This window comes from Colias philodice, chromosome 19, assembly GCF_061535455.1.
Source record: "Colias philodice isolate Cphi_HAF_F1 chromosome 19, ilColPhil1 Martin Lab GWU primary, whole genome shotgun sequence".
NCBI classification, from domain to species: domain Eukaryota; kingdom Metazoa; phylum Arthropoda; class Insecta; order Lepidoptera; family Pieridae; genus Colias; species Colias philodice.
In genome coordinates this window covers 10525612-10539976 of record NC_143104.1, presented here as the reverse complement: position 1 = coordinate 10539976, position 14365 = coordinate 10525612, and the positions used below count along the sequence as shown (strand labels likewise).

The following is a 14365-nucleotide window of genomic DNA, read 5'->3' as shown; positions in this document are numbered from 1 at the left end:
ATATTTTAGTATTTATAAAAATAATTAAGTATTTTAAGCGATCGTAACCATGGTTACGTACGTATCGATTGAATATCGAGATGAAATCGTAAAGAGAATGTTTAACTTAGATTCTAAAGGTCACAGGTTCAATTACTGGAAGACTTCTCAAGGCATTATTTAATTTAACGGTATGAACGCGTCATTTATGTCTTAATTCTTCACCAATTACTATAAAAATCTCTTTACATTAAAATATTTTAGAAGTTTAAAATAATTATTGGTAAAGTCTTTCAAATACAAGCGTTTCCAACTGACTTTGAGTTTGATTGTAGGAGAGGGAATTATTAGTTAGTGCAATATGGCATCTTTCGGTGAAAGCTGTGGTCCGTACAAGCATACCTAGATGCTGGACAAATCATAAGTACATCACCAAGTGAAATTGTAATAGGCATATTAGTTTCCGATATAGAGCGTCAATTTCCATTTTTAAAGTGAAACTTTTATTACATCGTCTCAAACTTTTTGGTCTGTGTAGCGCATGTCGCGTGTATGATACATCATACACGATATAGGTATACCTACTCAGCAGCCGACCGTCACGCGACATGCGCTACACAAAGCAGTGTTCGGAACCGTTCGAACAGTTTCACTTTTACCGTGGTTTCATAAAACCACACAACATTTTTTTATTAATTATTTTAATAACTTCGTCTGCTTTAACTAAGGGCAAACTGTTTTTGTATCTTGATTCTTGACTCTCGAGTCTCGACTGTTGTCTCGACTTAGTTAACCGCACTGTGAACGGACAAGTGGACAAATATGAACGAATCCTGCGATTGCTTTTAAATAATGTATTTTAGCTATTGGTTATACCTATTTATATCTAATAACTGTTCTGGCTCAAATAAATAGATGTTTTGGGCGTATGCAGCAAGCTCCTGAACTTTTTGAACAAATTCGCAACACTATACATAACTACTTCAAGCGAGAAAAATACAGGTTATGTGCGAGTCAGATTTTGTCATTTGCCCCAATTTTAACAATACACACTAACAAACCAAATTAAATAGTAAGAAACACGCAAACAAACTTTCAGATTAATTAATTATTTTTCCCATCTATAATTATAATTATATTCGCCTATCGCTTATCGCGTGAACTCTACTCAAATAAGCACATGATTTAATGGCAATTTTTTTAATTGATACAGCATTTTGAAATACGTAATTATTTAATTTTTGCAATATTTTCTCATTTACTCGTAATATATTTGAAGCTTCTTTTGCAGAGAATTACGATGGATGTTTATTTCTATTTTATCATAATTAAGAATCCGTAAGAGCAGTGGTGGCTCAGTGGTGAGACCTCGGACTACGAATCGATAAGTCCGGGGTTCGAGACCGGGCGAGCGCGCAGGAAATAAAATGATTTTTCAATTTATCTGCGCATGTTGTAACATCACCACTGCTCGAACGGTGAAGGAAAACATCGTGAGGAAACCGACATGTCGAAGAATCAAAAGTTCGACGATATGTGTCATTCGCCAACCCGCACTTGGCCAGCGTGGTGGATTATGGCCTGTACCCTCATAGGAGGCCCGTGTCCCACCAGTGGGAACATATATGGGCTGATGATGATGAAGAATCCGTAAAAACGAAAAGTATGAATTTTAACTCCATCTTCTGACACTGATATTAGAATTAAAGATAATACAAAATATACTTAATATAAGTTTTTGATATTGCAGCGAAGGGTCTCACACATATCGTATAGGCTGTCCGCTATACGTATTTGAGTGCAGTGGTGGCTCAGTGATGAGGACCTTGGCCAGTCAGCCTACAAATCGATAAATCATCAGTCATCACCACCACACCACTGCTCGAAACGGTGAAGGAAACATCGTGAGGAAACTGGCACCTATGTCAAAGAATCAAAAGTTCGACGACATGTGAAATTTGCCGCGCTTGGCCATCATGGTAGATAATGGCCTGAAACCACCTGAAACCTAGGCGGCCTGTGTTCCTGCAGTGGGAACATAATGGGCTGATAATAATGATGATCTTACAGGCTAGGCGGCCTGAAATCTTACAGGCTAGGCGGCCTGAAATCTTACAGGCTAGGCGGACTGAAATCTTATAGGCTAGGCGGACTGAGTCCCTGTAGTGGGCTGGTAATAATGATGATGATGATAAGGTCTTTATTTTAGATTGTTCGCTCTACGAATCTCGATGATACATATAACATTGTTTTCGTAACAATGCAGATTTGTATAATGTATGATTCAGAGGTACGTGCAGCGGAACGCAGGCGCAGGTGAGAGTTAGAAGGTCGAATTTTGACCATCGGACGACATTTGTTAGTATTATTTACATATTGTATTTACAAATTATCAAATAGTGACCGTGACTTCATCCAAAAAAATGTAATTTTTTGTTGTTTTATACTCACAGAAACTTAAAAGGAATTAGTTATTCATATTCTGATTTAAGATTTATAAACAAAAAATTTATTTAATAAGTATTGCTGTATATTCTTTAATTCTTTATCATTTACTAATTTCATTCATAAGAATTGTGACCATGTCTATAGAGTAAAGAGTATAAATACAGATGGATTTACCCGCAGCCCGATAAGACATAGGTAACTTTCTTCTTGCATGAACAGAAAAAATATAACATTTATGTTAGAATTAATCAGAATAGATTTAGCAATTTAGACGTAAAAACGTAACAGATACAATAACTTCCGCATAAAGATACTCATCTTTCAAGATTTACAAATGAATATCAAATAAACAGTATTGAAAGTAAAAGTTGAGCGCGCACACACGCGCATAGAAAAACTGTTTTTGTGTTGCATGACTTAACAATTTTGGAGATTTCTTCTTTAATCTATAGATTTGCTTAAATTGAGGAGGTTTATTCAATAAACATGTGATAATCGTTATGTGAATTCGAAGAACTTTAAATAAAAATATGCGATTACGTCGAAAGCAGGGCTTAGATACTTTTCACGACACTCTTTTTACTGTGAGAATAATCGTGTTGTGTTCGATTTAAATAAAATAAAAAGTTTCATATTGTTAGTTCATCTAGATATCTAAGAGGTTTTGATTTTCAGTAATTAATTAGTTATACCATTATATTTAATTCTGATTAGATCAAAGGTGTCACTCACTAATACATTAATAGGCACTGAACATTGTAATTAGTTGTTAGTTTTACTATTGACTGTAACAAGTAACAACTCAACTAATAAACAGTATTATAACGCACGTAGGTATAGCTCATATTAAATTGACATGTACTTTACATTAATTAATACTAGATTTCCGCCCGCGGCTTCGCCCGCGTTTTCAAAGGAAAACCCGCATAGTTCCCGTTCCCGTGGGATTTCCGGGATAAAACCTATCCTATGTGTTAATCCAAGTTACCCTCTATATGTGTGCTAAATCACGCCAAGACCAACATGGGCGGAGCAATGCAGGTAAAACCGCAGGGCACAGCTAGTGTATAGATATAATAAAACTGAAGAAGAGTTCAATTACACTAGAGGTCTTCATACCACTAACACAAGCCAAATAAAATCATTTTGAAAATTTCGTAGTATGTCTGGCATTGTAGTCGCGTGTTTGGTTTTAACGCTTTTTTTAATAAATAGCTTTTTGTCCTCGATTACCTATTAACTTAAACTTACTAACAGCTAACTATAAATAGTTATTAACACACTAGTTGACTAATGTCGTGGGTTGTAAAATCCATCACAATCTATTTAGCTGTTTTAGTCTGAAAATATTTTAGTATTTATAAAAATAATTGAGTATTTTAAGCGATCGTAACCATGGTTACGTACATAAGTATCGATTGAATATCGAGATGAAATCGTAAAGAGAATGTTTAACTTAGATTCTAAAGGTCACAGGTTCAATTACTAGAAGACTTCCAAGGCATTATTTAATTTAACGGTATGACCACGTCATTTATGTCTTAATTCTTCAGCAATTACTATAAAAATCTCTTTACATTAAAATATTTTAGAAGTTTAAAATAATTATTGGTAAAGTCTCTCAAATACAAGCGTTTCCAACTGACCTTGAGTTTGATTGTAGGAGAGGGAATTATTAGTTAGTGCAATATGGCATCTTTCGGTGAAAGCTGTGGTCCGTACAAGCATACCTAGATGCTGGACAAATCATAAGTACATCACCAAGTGAAATTGTAATAGGCATATTAGTTTCCGATATAGAGCGTCAATTTTCCTTATTCATTTTTTATTAATTATTTTAATAACTTCGTCTGCTTTAACTAAGGGGAAACTGTTTTTGTATCTCGACTCTCGAGTCTCGACTGTTGTCTCGACTTAGTTAACCGCACGGTGAACAGACAAGTGGACAAAATATATAAACGAATCCTGCGATTGCTTTTCAATGTATTTTAGCTATTATGGTTATATTTATATCTAATAATTGTTTTGGCTCAAATAAATAGATGTTAATTAATTATTATACCCATCTATAATTATAATTATATTCGCCTATCGCTTATCGCGTGAACTCTACTCAAATAAGCACATGATTTAATGGCAATTTTTTTAATTGATACAGCATTTTGAAATAGGTACGTAATTATTTAATTTTTGCAATATTTTCTTATTTACTCGTAATATATTTGAAGCTTTTATTGCAGAGAATTACGATGGATGTTTATTTCTATTTTATCATAATTAAGAACCCGTAAAAACGAAAAGTATGAATTTTAACTCCATCTTCTGACATTGATATTAGAATTAAAGATAATACAAAGTATAGTATAAGTTTTTGATATTGCAGCGAAGGGTCTCACACATATTGTATAGACTGTCCTCTATACGTATTTGAGTGCAGTGGTGCCTCAGTGATGAGGACCTTGGCCAGTCAGCCTACAAATCATCACCACCATACCACTGCTCGAAACGGTGAAGGAAACATCGTGAGGAAACTGGCACCTATGTCAAAGAATCAAAAGTTCGACGACATGTGAAATTTGCCGCGCTTGGCCATCATGGTAGATAATGGCCTGAAACCACCTGAAACCTAGGCGGCCTGTGTTCCTGCAGTGGGAACATAATGGGCTGATAATAATGATGATCTTACAGGCTAGGCGGCCTGAAATCTTACAGGCTAGGCGGCCTGAAATCTTACAGGCTAGGCGGACTGAAATCTTATAGGCTAGGCGGACTGAGTCCCTGTAGTGGGCTGGTAATAATGATGATGATGATAAGGTCTTTATTTTAGATTGTTCGCTCTACGAATCTCGATGATACATATAACATTGTTTTCGTAACAATGCAGATTTGTATAATGTATGATTCAGAGGTACGTGCAGCGGAACGCAGGCGCAGGTGAGAGTTAGAAGGTCGAATTTTGACCATCGGACGACATTTGTTAGTATTATTTACATATTGTATTTACAAATTATCAAATAGTGACCGTGACTTCATCCAAAAAAATGTAATTTTTTGTTGTTTTATACTCACAGAAACTTAAAAGGAATTAGTTATTCATATTCTGATTTAAGATTTATAAACAAAAAATTTATTTAATAAGTATTGCTGTATATTCTTTAATTCTTTATCATTTACTAATTTCATTCATAAGAATTGTGACCATGTCTATAGAGTAAAGAGTATAAATACAGATGGATTTACCCGCAGCCCGATAAGACATAGGTAACTTTCTTCTTGCATGAACAGAAAAAATATAACATTTATGTTAGAATTAATCAGAATAGATTTAGCAATTTAGACGTAAAAACGTAACAGATACAATAACTTCCGCATAAAGATACTCATCTTCCAAGATTTACAAATGAATATCAAATAAACAGTATTGAAAGTAAAAGTTGAGCGCGCACACACGCGCATAGAAAAACTGTTTTTGTGTTGCATGACTTAACAATTTTGGAGATTTCTTCTTTAATCTATAGATTTGCTTAAATTGAGGAGGTTTATTCAATAAACATGTGATAATCGTTATGTGAATTCGAAGAACTTTAAATAAAAATATGCGATTACGTCGAAAGCAGGGCTTAGATACTTTTCACGACACTCTTTTTACTGTGAGAATAATCGTGTTGTGTTCGATTTAAATAAAATAAAAAGTTTCATATTGTTAGTTCATCTAGATATCTAAGAGGTTTTGATTTTCAGTAATTAATTAGTTATACCATTATATTTAATTCTGATTAGATCAAAGGTGTCACTCACTAATACATTAATAGGCACTGAACATTGTAATTAGTTGTTAGTTTTACTATTGACTGTAACAAGTAACAACTCAACTAATAAACAGTATTATAACGCACGTAGGTATAGCTCATATTAAATTGACATGTACTTTACATTAATTAATACTAGATTTCCGCCCGCGGCTTCGCCCGCGTTTTCAAAGGAAAACCCGCATAGTTCCCGTTCCCGTGGGATTTCCGGGATAAAACCTATCCTATGTGTTAATCCAAGTTACCCTCTATATGTGTGCTAAATTTCATTGTAATCGGTTCAGTAGTTTTTACGTGAAAGAGTAACAAACATCCATACAAACTTTCGCCTTTATAATAGTATTAAGATCTACAAGTTAGTTTTGTATTAAATAGTAATTAAGAAAAATATAAAAATGAATTAATTTTAAAGCGATTTTACGCATATTTCTACGGAGTATGAAATATCATTATATCAAAAGTTTTGAGCAGCAGCTTTATTTATTCCGACATGTTAACCGTTAACTAAATAAACATTCTTTCTTTCTTCTTTCTTAACGACATGTAACTTATTTCAACACTAAAACATTCCTCAGAAATCACCCCTACTTACTTGATGTTGAATGCTATAGAAAAATCTGTGTTTTTGAGACAGATAGACGGACGTGGGAATTAGTTTTATAATGTTTAAAATTACTCATAAATTTCGGCTTATAAACATTGCAATTGTATTTCCCAAGGGCCACGACTCACGAGTTATTATTGCAATTCCATGGGATCGGGAGCCATGAAAACCGCTTTATAAGTTTATATATATAAAGCGGTATAATGCCACATGAAGGGATAGAGTCCATGACCACAAGTACAATACATATATAAATACAAGTCTCTCATCATCATGCAAGAGGCAGCCCACTGCGATTTTCACTTATAATACCACAAGAGCTTCAAAATTATCGGGTATTTTCCGATAGGTTCGTTGCAAACAAATGAAGGAGTCAAGTTTTTAGTCAAGGTTAAAAAATCACGAGCGCGAAGCGCGAGTGATTTTTCCTGAAAAACTTGACGACTTTATTTGTTTGCAGGGAACCTTGAGGGAAATGCCAGATAATTTTGAAGCTCGTGTGGTATTCGGGAGATTATTTTTCCGTCCCAAATGTCGGCCAATAATTTCACAATTGAATTGAACCTGTCAGTTTGACGTCAACGACCAGAGAAAATTTTCAAAAAATTATCAGTATAATACCATGTAGGTTGTACCACGTGACGTCGAATGGTGCAATTCTATTGGTCGATATTTGGGTCGGAAAAATAATCAATATTATTTTAATTAGAACAATGTTGCTAATAGTTTGACAATTAGAAATGCTCTGCACTCCGCCACATCTGCGCCGGCCCTTATAGGTACAGATACAATGCGTGAGTTACGCTGGGCCAAAGAATAATTTTATAATTCTGCCATAAATTATTTGTTTTGATTAATTTGACTTTTTATATGGGGAGCATCGTAACACCTAACCAAGGTCAGTGTTGTAACGGTAACTGATTGACTACTGACTAGCCATTTAAATTCAAACAGTGGTAAGGTTAAAAAAATAGCCGTAGTCCAATGCATATTCGTTTAACGCCTCTGTTGTAAGATAGAATAGGTATTTTATGAGCTCAGCATACGTAATCTGATGGTAATTAGGTTTATTAATATTAGACTTTATTAATGTCATTTGCATAAGGCAGGTGACTGACCGGACCGCTGGAAAAAAGGTATATTGTGTGTACAAGGCATACTTATTTATTTTTAAGCTAATTCTTGAAATTGCATCCATATCCATTGCGTATTTTAATACAACAAAAAAGCAGACTGCATTATTAATAAATTAAAAAAAATTATGTAAAGAATATTATATCATATGCGAGTAGTTGACAGCCTTATTGCACTGGGAGTGCAATAACAGATACATACAGAACTTGAATAGATTACGGTCCATGTTATAGTTTAATCGCCTGAGATGGCTTGGGTCATCTCGTACTTCAGCCAAAATGGAGCTTAAAGTTTCTGTTACCTGTTTTCTTTGCATCACGAAATGTCAGCGAGCTTTTTGTCTTACGGATAAGTAGTGCATAGACGCATAGTATTGCATGCGATTTCGATTTCTTAGAATTTGAGTCAAATGTTTATAAAAGAAATGGTGGTAGTACATATTGCACACAAAACATATTTTATAACAAAAGAAGGACTACAATAAAGCGATCGTTGCATATGCTAGAGCTTCATTCAGAGCTTCATTCCAACTTCATACAATTTCACATAGATTTCCAGTCCTCTCATAATCGACTCTCATCTAAAGATAAGCAATCTCTGTCACATTGCCATACATCTCCATAACTGATTTACTAAACGCTCCAAGGCTGATCATGTGGCCGCTCACTTTACATCTAAAGTCAATTGACACTGGACTGTTTACTGACTGTGCTTGTGATATCACTAAAAGAACTCGAAAGAGCGTACAGGAAAAGACAATCCTTTATAATAATATATATAGTTTATGACTGTTAACTTCTGGAAACCTCTTCTAAAGCAATGTGATTAATTTTATTATAGTGTGGATACACTACTTAAACTATAAAGCTATGTTCAGTTTTCATCCAAAAATAAATTAAAGTTCAAAAAGTTACTTAGGTATTATACCTACTCAATTTTTGCCGCGAGTATAAATTATGTAGATTATAGAGAATTAAAATGAGTAGAATTTGTAGGATGAATGTCGCGACTCGCCTACAAAAGAGAAGATAAACACTGGAACTTTGAATGAAGCCTGCCACACATATTAATATAGTATAGCCAAACTAGTAGGTATTTATCACATCTCACAGTGAGTAAACGAGTAATGAATCTAGATGGCTAGTGCGGTATTGGATACATCAGCCGATATAACAACGCAACGCATTGCGGCATCGCTTGTAATGCATGGCATGAACTGTGCCTGCTAAATAATCAGCCGATCAGGCCTTAGAATTGTGACCTTAGTCTTATTGTTTTGAACAAAAAAAAAAGGCAAAATATGAAACCTTTTTAAATCTGTCAATAGGTCTTAGGACCCTGATAAGTTAAAGAAAATCATGCACCTGCCCTGATTTTAAATTTAACTACTAGCTCAAATAGATAAGTCAATGAATCACATAAACAACGATAATTTCAAGAGTAACATTTTGTTAATTTGATTTTGTTTCTACTTTTTCTCAAGGTGACATAAAATTATCCAGGGAGAATGGGCGTTTCTAAAATTTAATGATTAAAAAGGACAACAAACACATTTTCCTAATATGAAATGAATTGGTAGAGTGAATGCCTTTTATCATAATATTTTATGTCACGGTTTAACTCGATTGGAAAATAAATACTCGATACATACCTACACATGAAGCATCGATTAGATATTGTATAAATCTCGCAACACACGCATCTCAGTAATCGGATATAATGTTATGTCATTAGGGCATTAGACCACATATTATATTGCATTTATGATGATTTCAACAGAATTGATCATGTAAACGAGATGCGATGTTCCAACTGAGGTTTGTTTTTGCAAAGACCGTCTAGAGTCCAATTGAAAATATCTCAAGCTCTATATGTATATCTATCGTGAAGAAAATATTAATATGATGCATTTTTTTATTTCTAATGGATAAGTAAGTAATATAGGTATAAAACAATTCAATAAGAGAGCTTATTAAAAGTCGAAAATATTTTTTTTTTAATTTTCCAGAGATAGATACTTATCTAACACACTTTTTATTATATTTTAGTGATGCTTTGCTGGACTACATCTAACGTCGCGGACGTAGTCCAGCGCATCGCAGTGTGATTGACTCTAGTTTCAATTGGAGTTTATGTTAAATTTTCGAAATACATAGTTAGATTATTTTCACCTAACATAGCTCAGAATAATCAGGCATCTGATGGCTGGTTGATGCTTATGACAACAAAATAAAATCCATTTAGTCAATTATCTACAGAGCGTGCCAAAGAAATATCTCTACATCCACTCAAAAACCATTATCCTCATCCGACGAAGTCGGGTAAAAAAACGTTCCTTTCGCTTTCCATTTATGAAGTAGACAGCGCAATTAAATGAAGACATCTGACCCACACATCGCATGTCTATACTATAATAATAACGCGACGTGACGCGGCTCATAGATGTGCATATGTTTTCCTCTACATTGTCACTTACGCTGGGTTGCTTGGTGGGATTTCTAGGGGTCAGGGCTGCTTTTTGAGAACGTAGGTATATTGGAAAAAGGTGAAAGGGGATTTCTATGGATAAATAATAGGTATATGTTGAAGTAGATTATGCACAGTTATTTAGAACTCTGTCTGATTATTATTATCTAAGCGAGAACGTTTTAAATAAGCTTGCTGTTTTGAAATGTCGTAGCAGGTAGTTTATTTTCTAAAATATATGAGCTATTTGTATAAATTAATTATTCACACCCGGGACTTATTACGTATTTAAGGATCTACTTTTTATAACAGTTGAACCCAGTGCGAACTGCAAATATTATAAATACCATAATAAATATACATATATCTACATTATCCTTGAAGCGTCTTTGATTGATTTTTGTTTTCGTCTCACAAATAGGACCCTAAAGAACGAATAATATTAGACAGTCGCCTTTGGGTAAAATTCTGAAAGGTTACTGGCGGTAGGTAAAGTGCTCGCGAGTGTAGCCGAAGGCGACAGCCATTTTAATATTTTTCTTTTCACAAATGCTTTTTATATAGCAAAGCTGATAATTAAATTAAACAAACACTAATAGAAAATTAGCATAGTGTTATCTTATGAATATGAATAATCATAGAAACTCTGTAAATATTAGCAATAAAAACTACAAATAAAAATAATTTGGAAAATCCAAAAGTGCACGCCTCATAATTTTTTTTTAATAAATATTTATTAATTATTATTTTTGTTTATTTAATAACAATTAAACCACATCGAATCAGACCCTGAAAAATGAAAGGGTTCTATTCCTGAGCATACTCAAGCGTAAGAGAAAAAAAAAGACTCGATTAGTAAAGTATTTCGGTCGCTATCGTGTTAACAAGAAAAAGGATCCGCACATACAGACACACGGACGTCCAAGACAGAACTTTTTTAAACTGTTTTTTAACTAGTTTAAATAACAAAAATGACATCAAAAATATCATGAACGTTAAAAATAGTGTTTTTTCTTAATATGTGTGTGTATGTATTATCTTACAAGTGCAATGTATGATACATAAAGACATTTTAAGTTTGAAAAATCAGATGTTTTGCGCGAAGTGACAGTAGTACCCACCTCAACGCTTCGCTTATGAGGCGTGCAAAAGATTTAAATAGTTGTAGGATTATCTCTATTGCGAAAAACAGCAATTTAGGAATCTTATGAAGTAACATTTTGTAATTAAAACTGACCGTTTAATATTTTTAATTTAATACTTAAGGTCAAGTACATGTGGGTCGTGGGTTCGTGACCCGTGTTTATGGGTCAAAATTGACAGCTGGTAAAACTTAAAATAGACCACTCACTCTATACACACATACAGTGTGTTAGACAGAGACACAAGATAAAGATTTTCCGTAAGCTGATCGTTTTGTAATCATAGTGACATTGGGATTCTTTTTGTTTACTTAATTTATGATAAATACTTTTTTATTTAAATTTAATTAGGATTTTTATCGAATTAAGATAGTGACAGTTTTGTTTTCGCTTTCACAATCTTTTTTTATTTTTGCGCCTTAGATATTTTATGTTTTAACTAATATGTTGTGTGTACTTACAATTAGACAAATTTCTTATCCATTCAAAATATAATATCTGTGTAAATATTTATTTTTAAATACCACCAAGCCGGAGGTAATAAACATTCAACAAATAACATCAAGAAAGAAAGGAAACTGCCAAAAACTATAATCGAAGATACTAACTCTTACTAATTCAGACTTAATGGTTCAAAATAACGGTTGCATAAAATATTAATTATAAAAAGATTATTTCTAGTTTAAATATCAAATGGCCATTCAATTTCTAAGAAACAAAAATGCAAAAATCATTCAAATATTATGGTAATTCAATTCAAACGTTATTTGAATATTTTCTTTGATCCCATAGAAAATGATACTTATATAGAATTAAATAAGAATTAAATTGAAAGCTTTTGCAGTGCAATATTGCTTAGATAGGTACAATACAGAGCTACAACTAGACCTACATACAAATATATATGTTTTTCTTTACAGTTTTTTGTATAACATGACATGACGTATTTGTGGGAAAATATTAGAAAGTAATTTAGATAAGACCTTATGCTTATGTTCACTTAATTTGACATTTGACCTTAAGGTGATGAATTAATTTTTCTAACATTTACGGCCCTTTTTAAACCTTCGTAATTTTTATATTATTAAAGTTGTCGTGATGAAAATTCGTGACAAGAAAGTTCAATAGTAACACAATACGTCTACCGTTTTAGAAACATGATTACATGATATTTTCTCGATAGAAAAAAAATACAAAGTTCTCATTGTTATTTTTTTATAATCTCTGGCATCTTCAAAATAACAAACGTAAAGTTACGACTTTTTGGATATTAACTATAAAATATACAACCTATACGTCTACCGATTTAGAATTTTGAAATATGCGATGGTTTTGAAATAAACAAGAAATACTTGAAATTAGCGCGCGACCAGCCAATATAGCGAGAGCCGCCCTGTACCTTCCTACCCCGATCGCTGCACGAGTCATTCCCGCTACGGCCGTCACACGGGGAACTTGTGTCGCTCGCGAAATCGTAAAAAAGGGTGACAACACGATAAGACAAAATGAGACAAATGGGGACAATAAAGAAAATAAGAACAAGAAACATAAAGGTTGGAGGAAAAAGAATGCTTACAATTGGAACAAATTAATGAAGTAAGTTGGTTTTATTTTAAATTTGATGATAATTGTATTATAGACGATGTTTGATATGTACCCCTGTTTTAAGTACATAACGAATGTGTAAGATTTTTTGATTTATAGCATAGATAATCTTTTCAGAAATCCGGAATCCAGAAGGAAAATAAACCCACTGATTGTTCACAATGTGAACCCACTCCTTCGTAAGTACCTTTATTCAGTCAAAAATGTATGTTATCAACGTTCTACTGGTTTTATCGCATGATTCCATTTTTAGCAAAAAGCAACAAAGTGCAAAGAAATAAAAAATCATGGTGAACTTAGTGGAAGTATGGTGGACATAATATGGAACAGGAGCTCATTGGAGTAGTATTATATTTAAAAAAAATACGAAAAAGTTTCAAGAATTACATTTCTTAGTAGGTGGTAGATAAGTATGTTGTATAAAGAATTTGATGTTGATATTTATTTCATTTATACTTACTACACCTGTGCGGGAAATTGCTTAGTACTAAAACAGGTTTATATTCATATTTACATAGTAATGTGAGTTTTCATTTCGAAAAATAATATGTATTAGCTAATATTATGTATGTTTGTTGTAAACTTAATTTAATTTTTATAATACATTATTATTGGTATAAATAAGCCAGTGTTCGTCTCACATTGCTGTACCTGCCTACCTACCCTACCAGGGCCTAACTTTGTTCTGGCTATTTTATTTTGATTATTTGTAATGAATAATTACAATTATAATAGAGTGCAAAAAATAAATACATGCGTCAATATATTTTGTGTTTTTTTTTAAACAATTTTTTTATTTAAAAAAATATCATTCCGACTGCGGCTTTGCCCGCGTGGAATTAGGTTATATCGTGAATCCTGTTTTATCCCACAGAAGTGTTCAGTTCGGATAAAAAGTATCCTATGTGTAAATCCAGGCAATTAGCTATATTTTATCAAAATTGGTAATGTAGTCTTGACGTGATTAAGTAACAACTAACAAAAAAATATACAAATTAACATCCAAAGTTTCGCATCAGTTTTACTGTATTAGTGATATCTTCCACTCTTGACTTTGACTGAGAAGAATTAGGGTTTATAACTTCTTTCAGAAATAGTACCTTTCATTTCTGGGCATGATGTAATATCTACGTCAGCATCAAAATCTATCTAAATCAATTCAGTAGTCCGCGTTATTG

The 14365-nt window shown here is 33.2% G+C and overlaps 1 protein-coding gene and 1 long non-coding RNA gene across 2 annotated transcripts in view; both read left to right on the top strand.

The window, feature by feature from the left end:
* The window catches only part of LOC149480164 (uncharacterized), a 381320-nt gene that overhangs the window by 72208 nt on the left and 294747 nt on the right, over positions 1-14365 (top strand). The gene's annotated exons all lie outside the window — the stretch shown is intronic.
* Positions 12632-13705, top strand: LOC149480173 (uncharacterized). Its single transcript, XR_016317166.1, has 3 exons — positions 12632-13178; positions 13305-13366; positions 13441-13705. It is a non-coding gene; the product is annotated as an uncharacterized LOC149480173 (long non-coding RNA).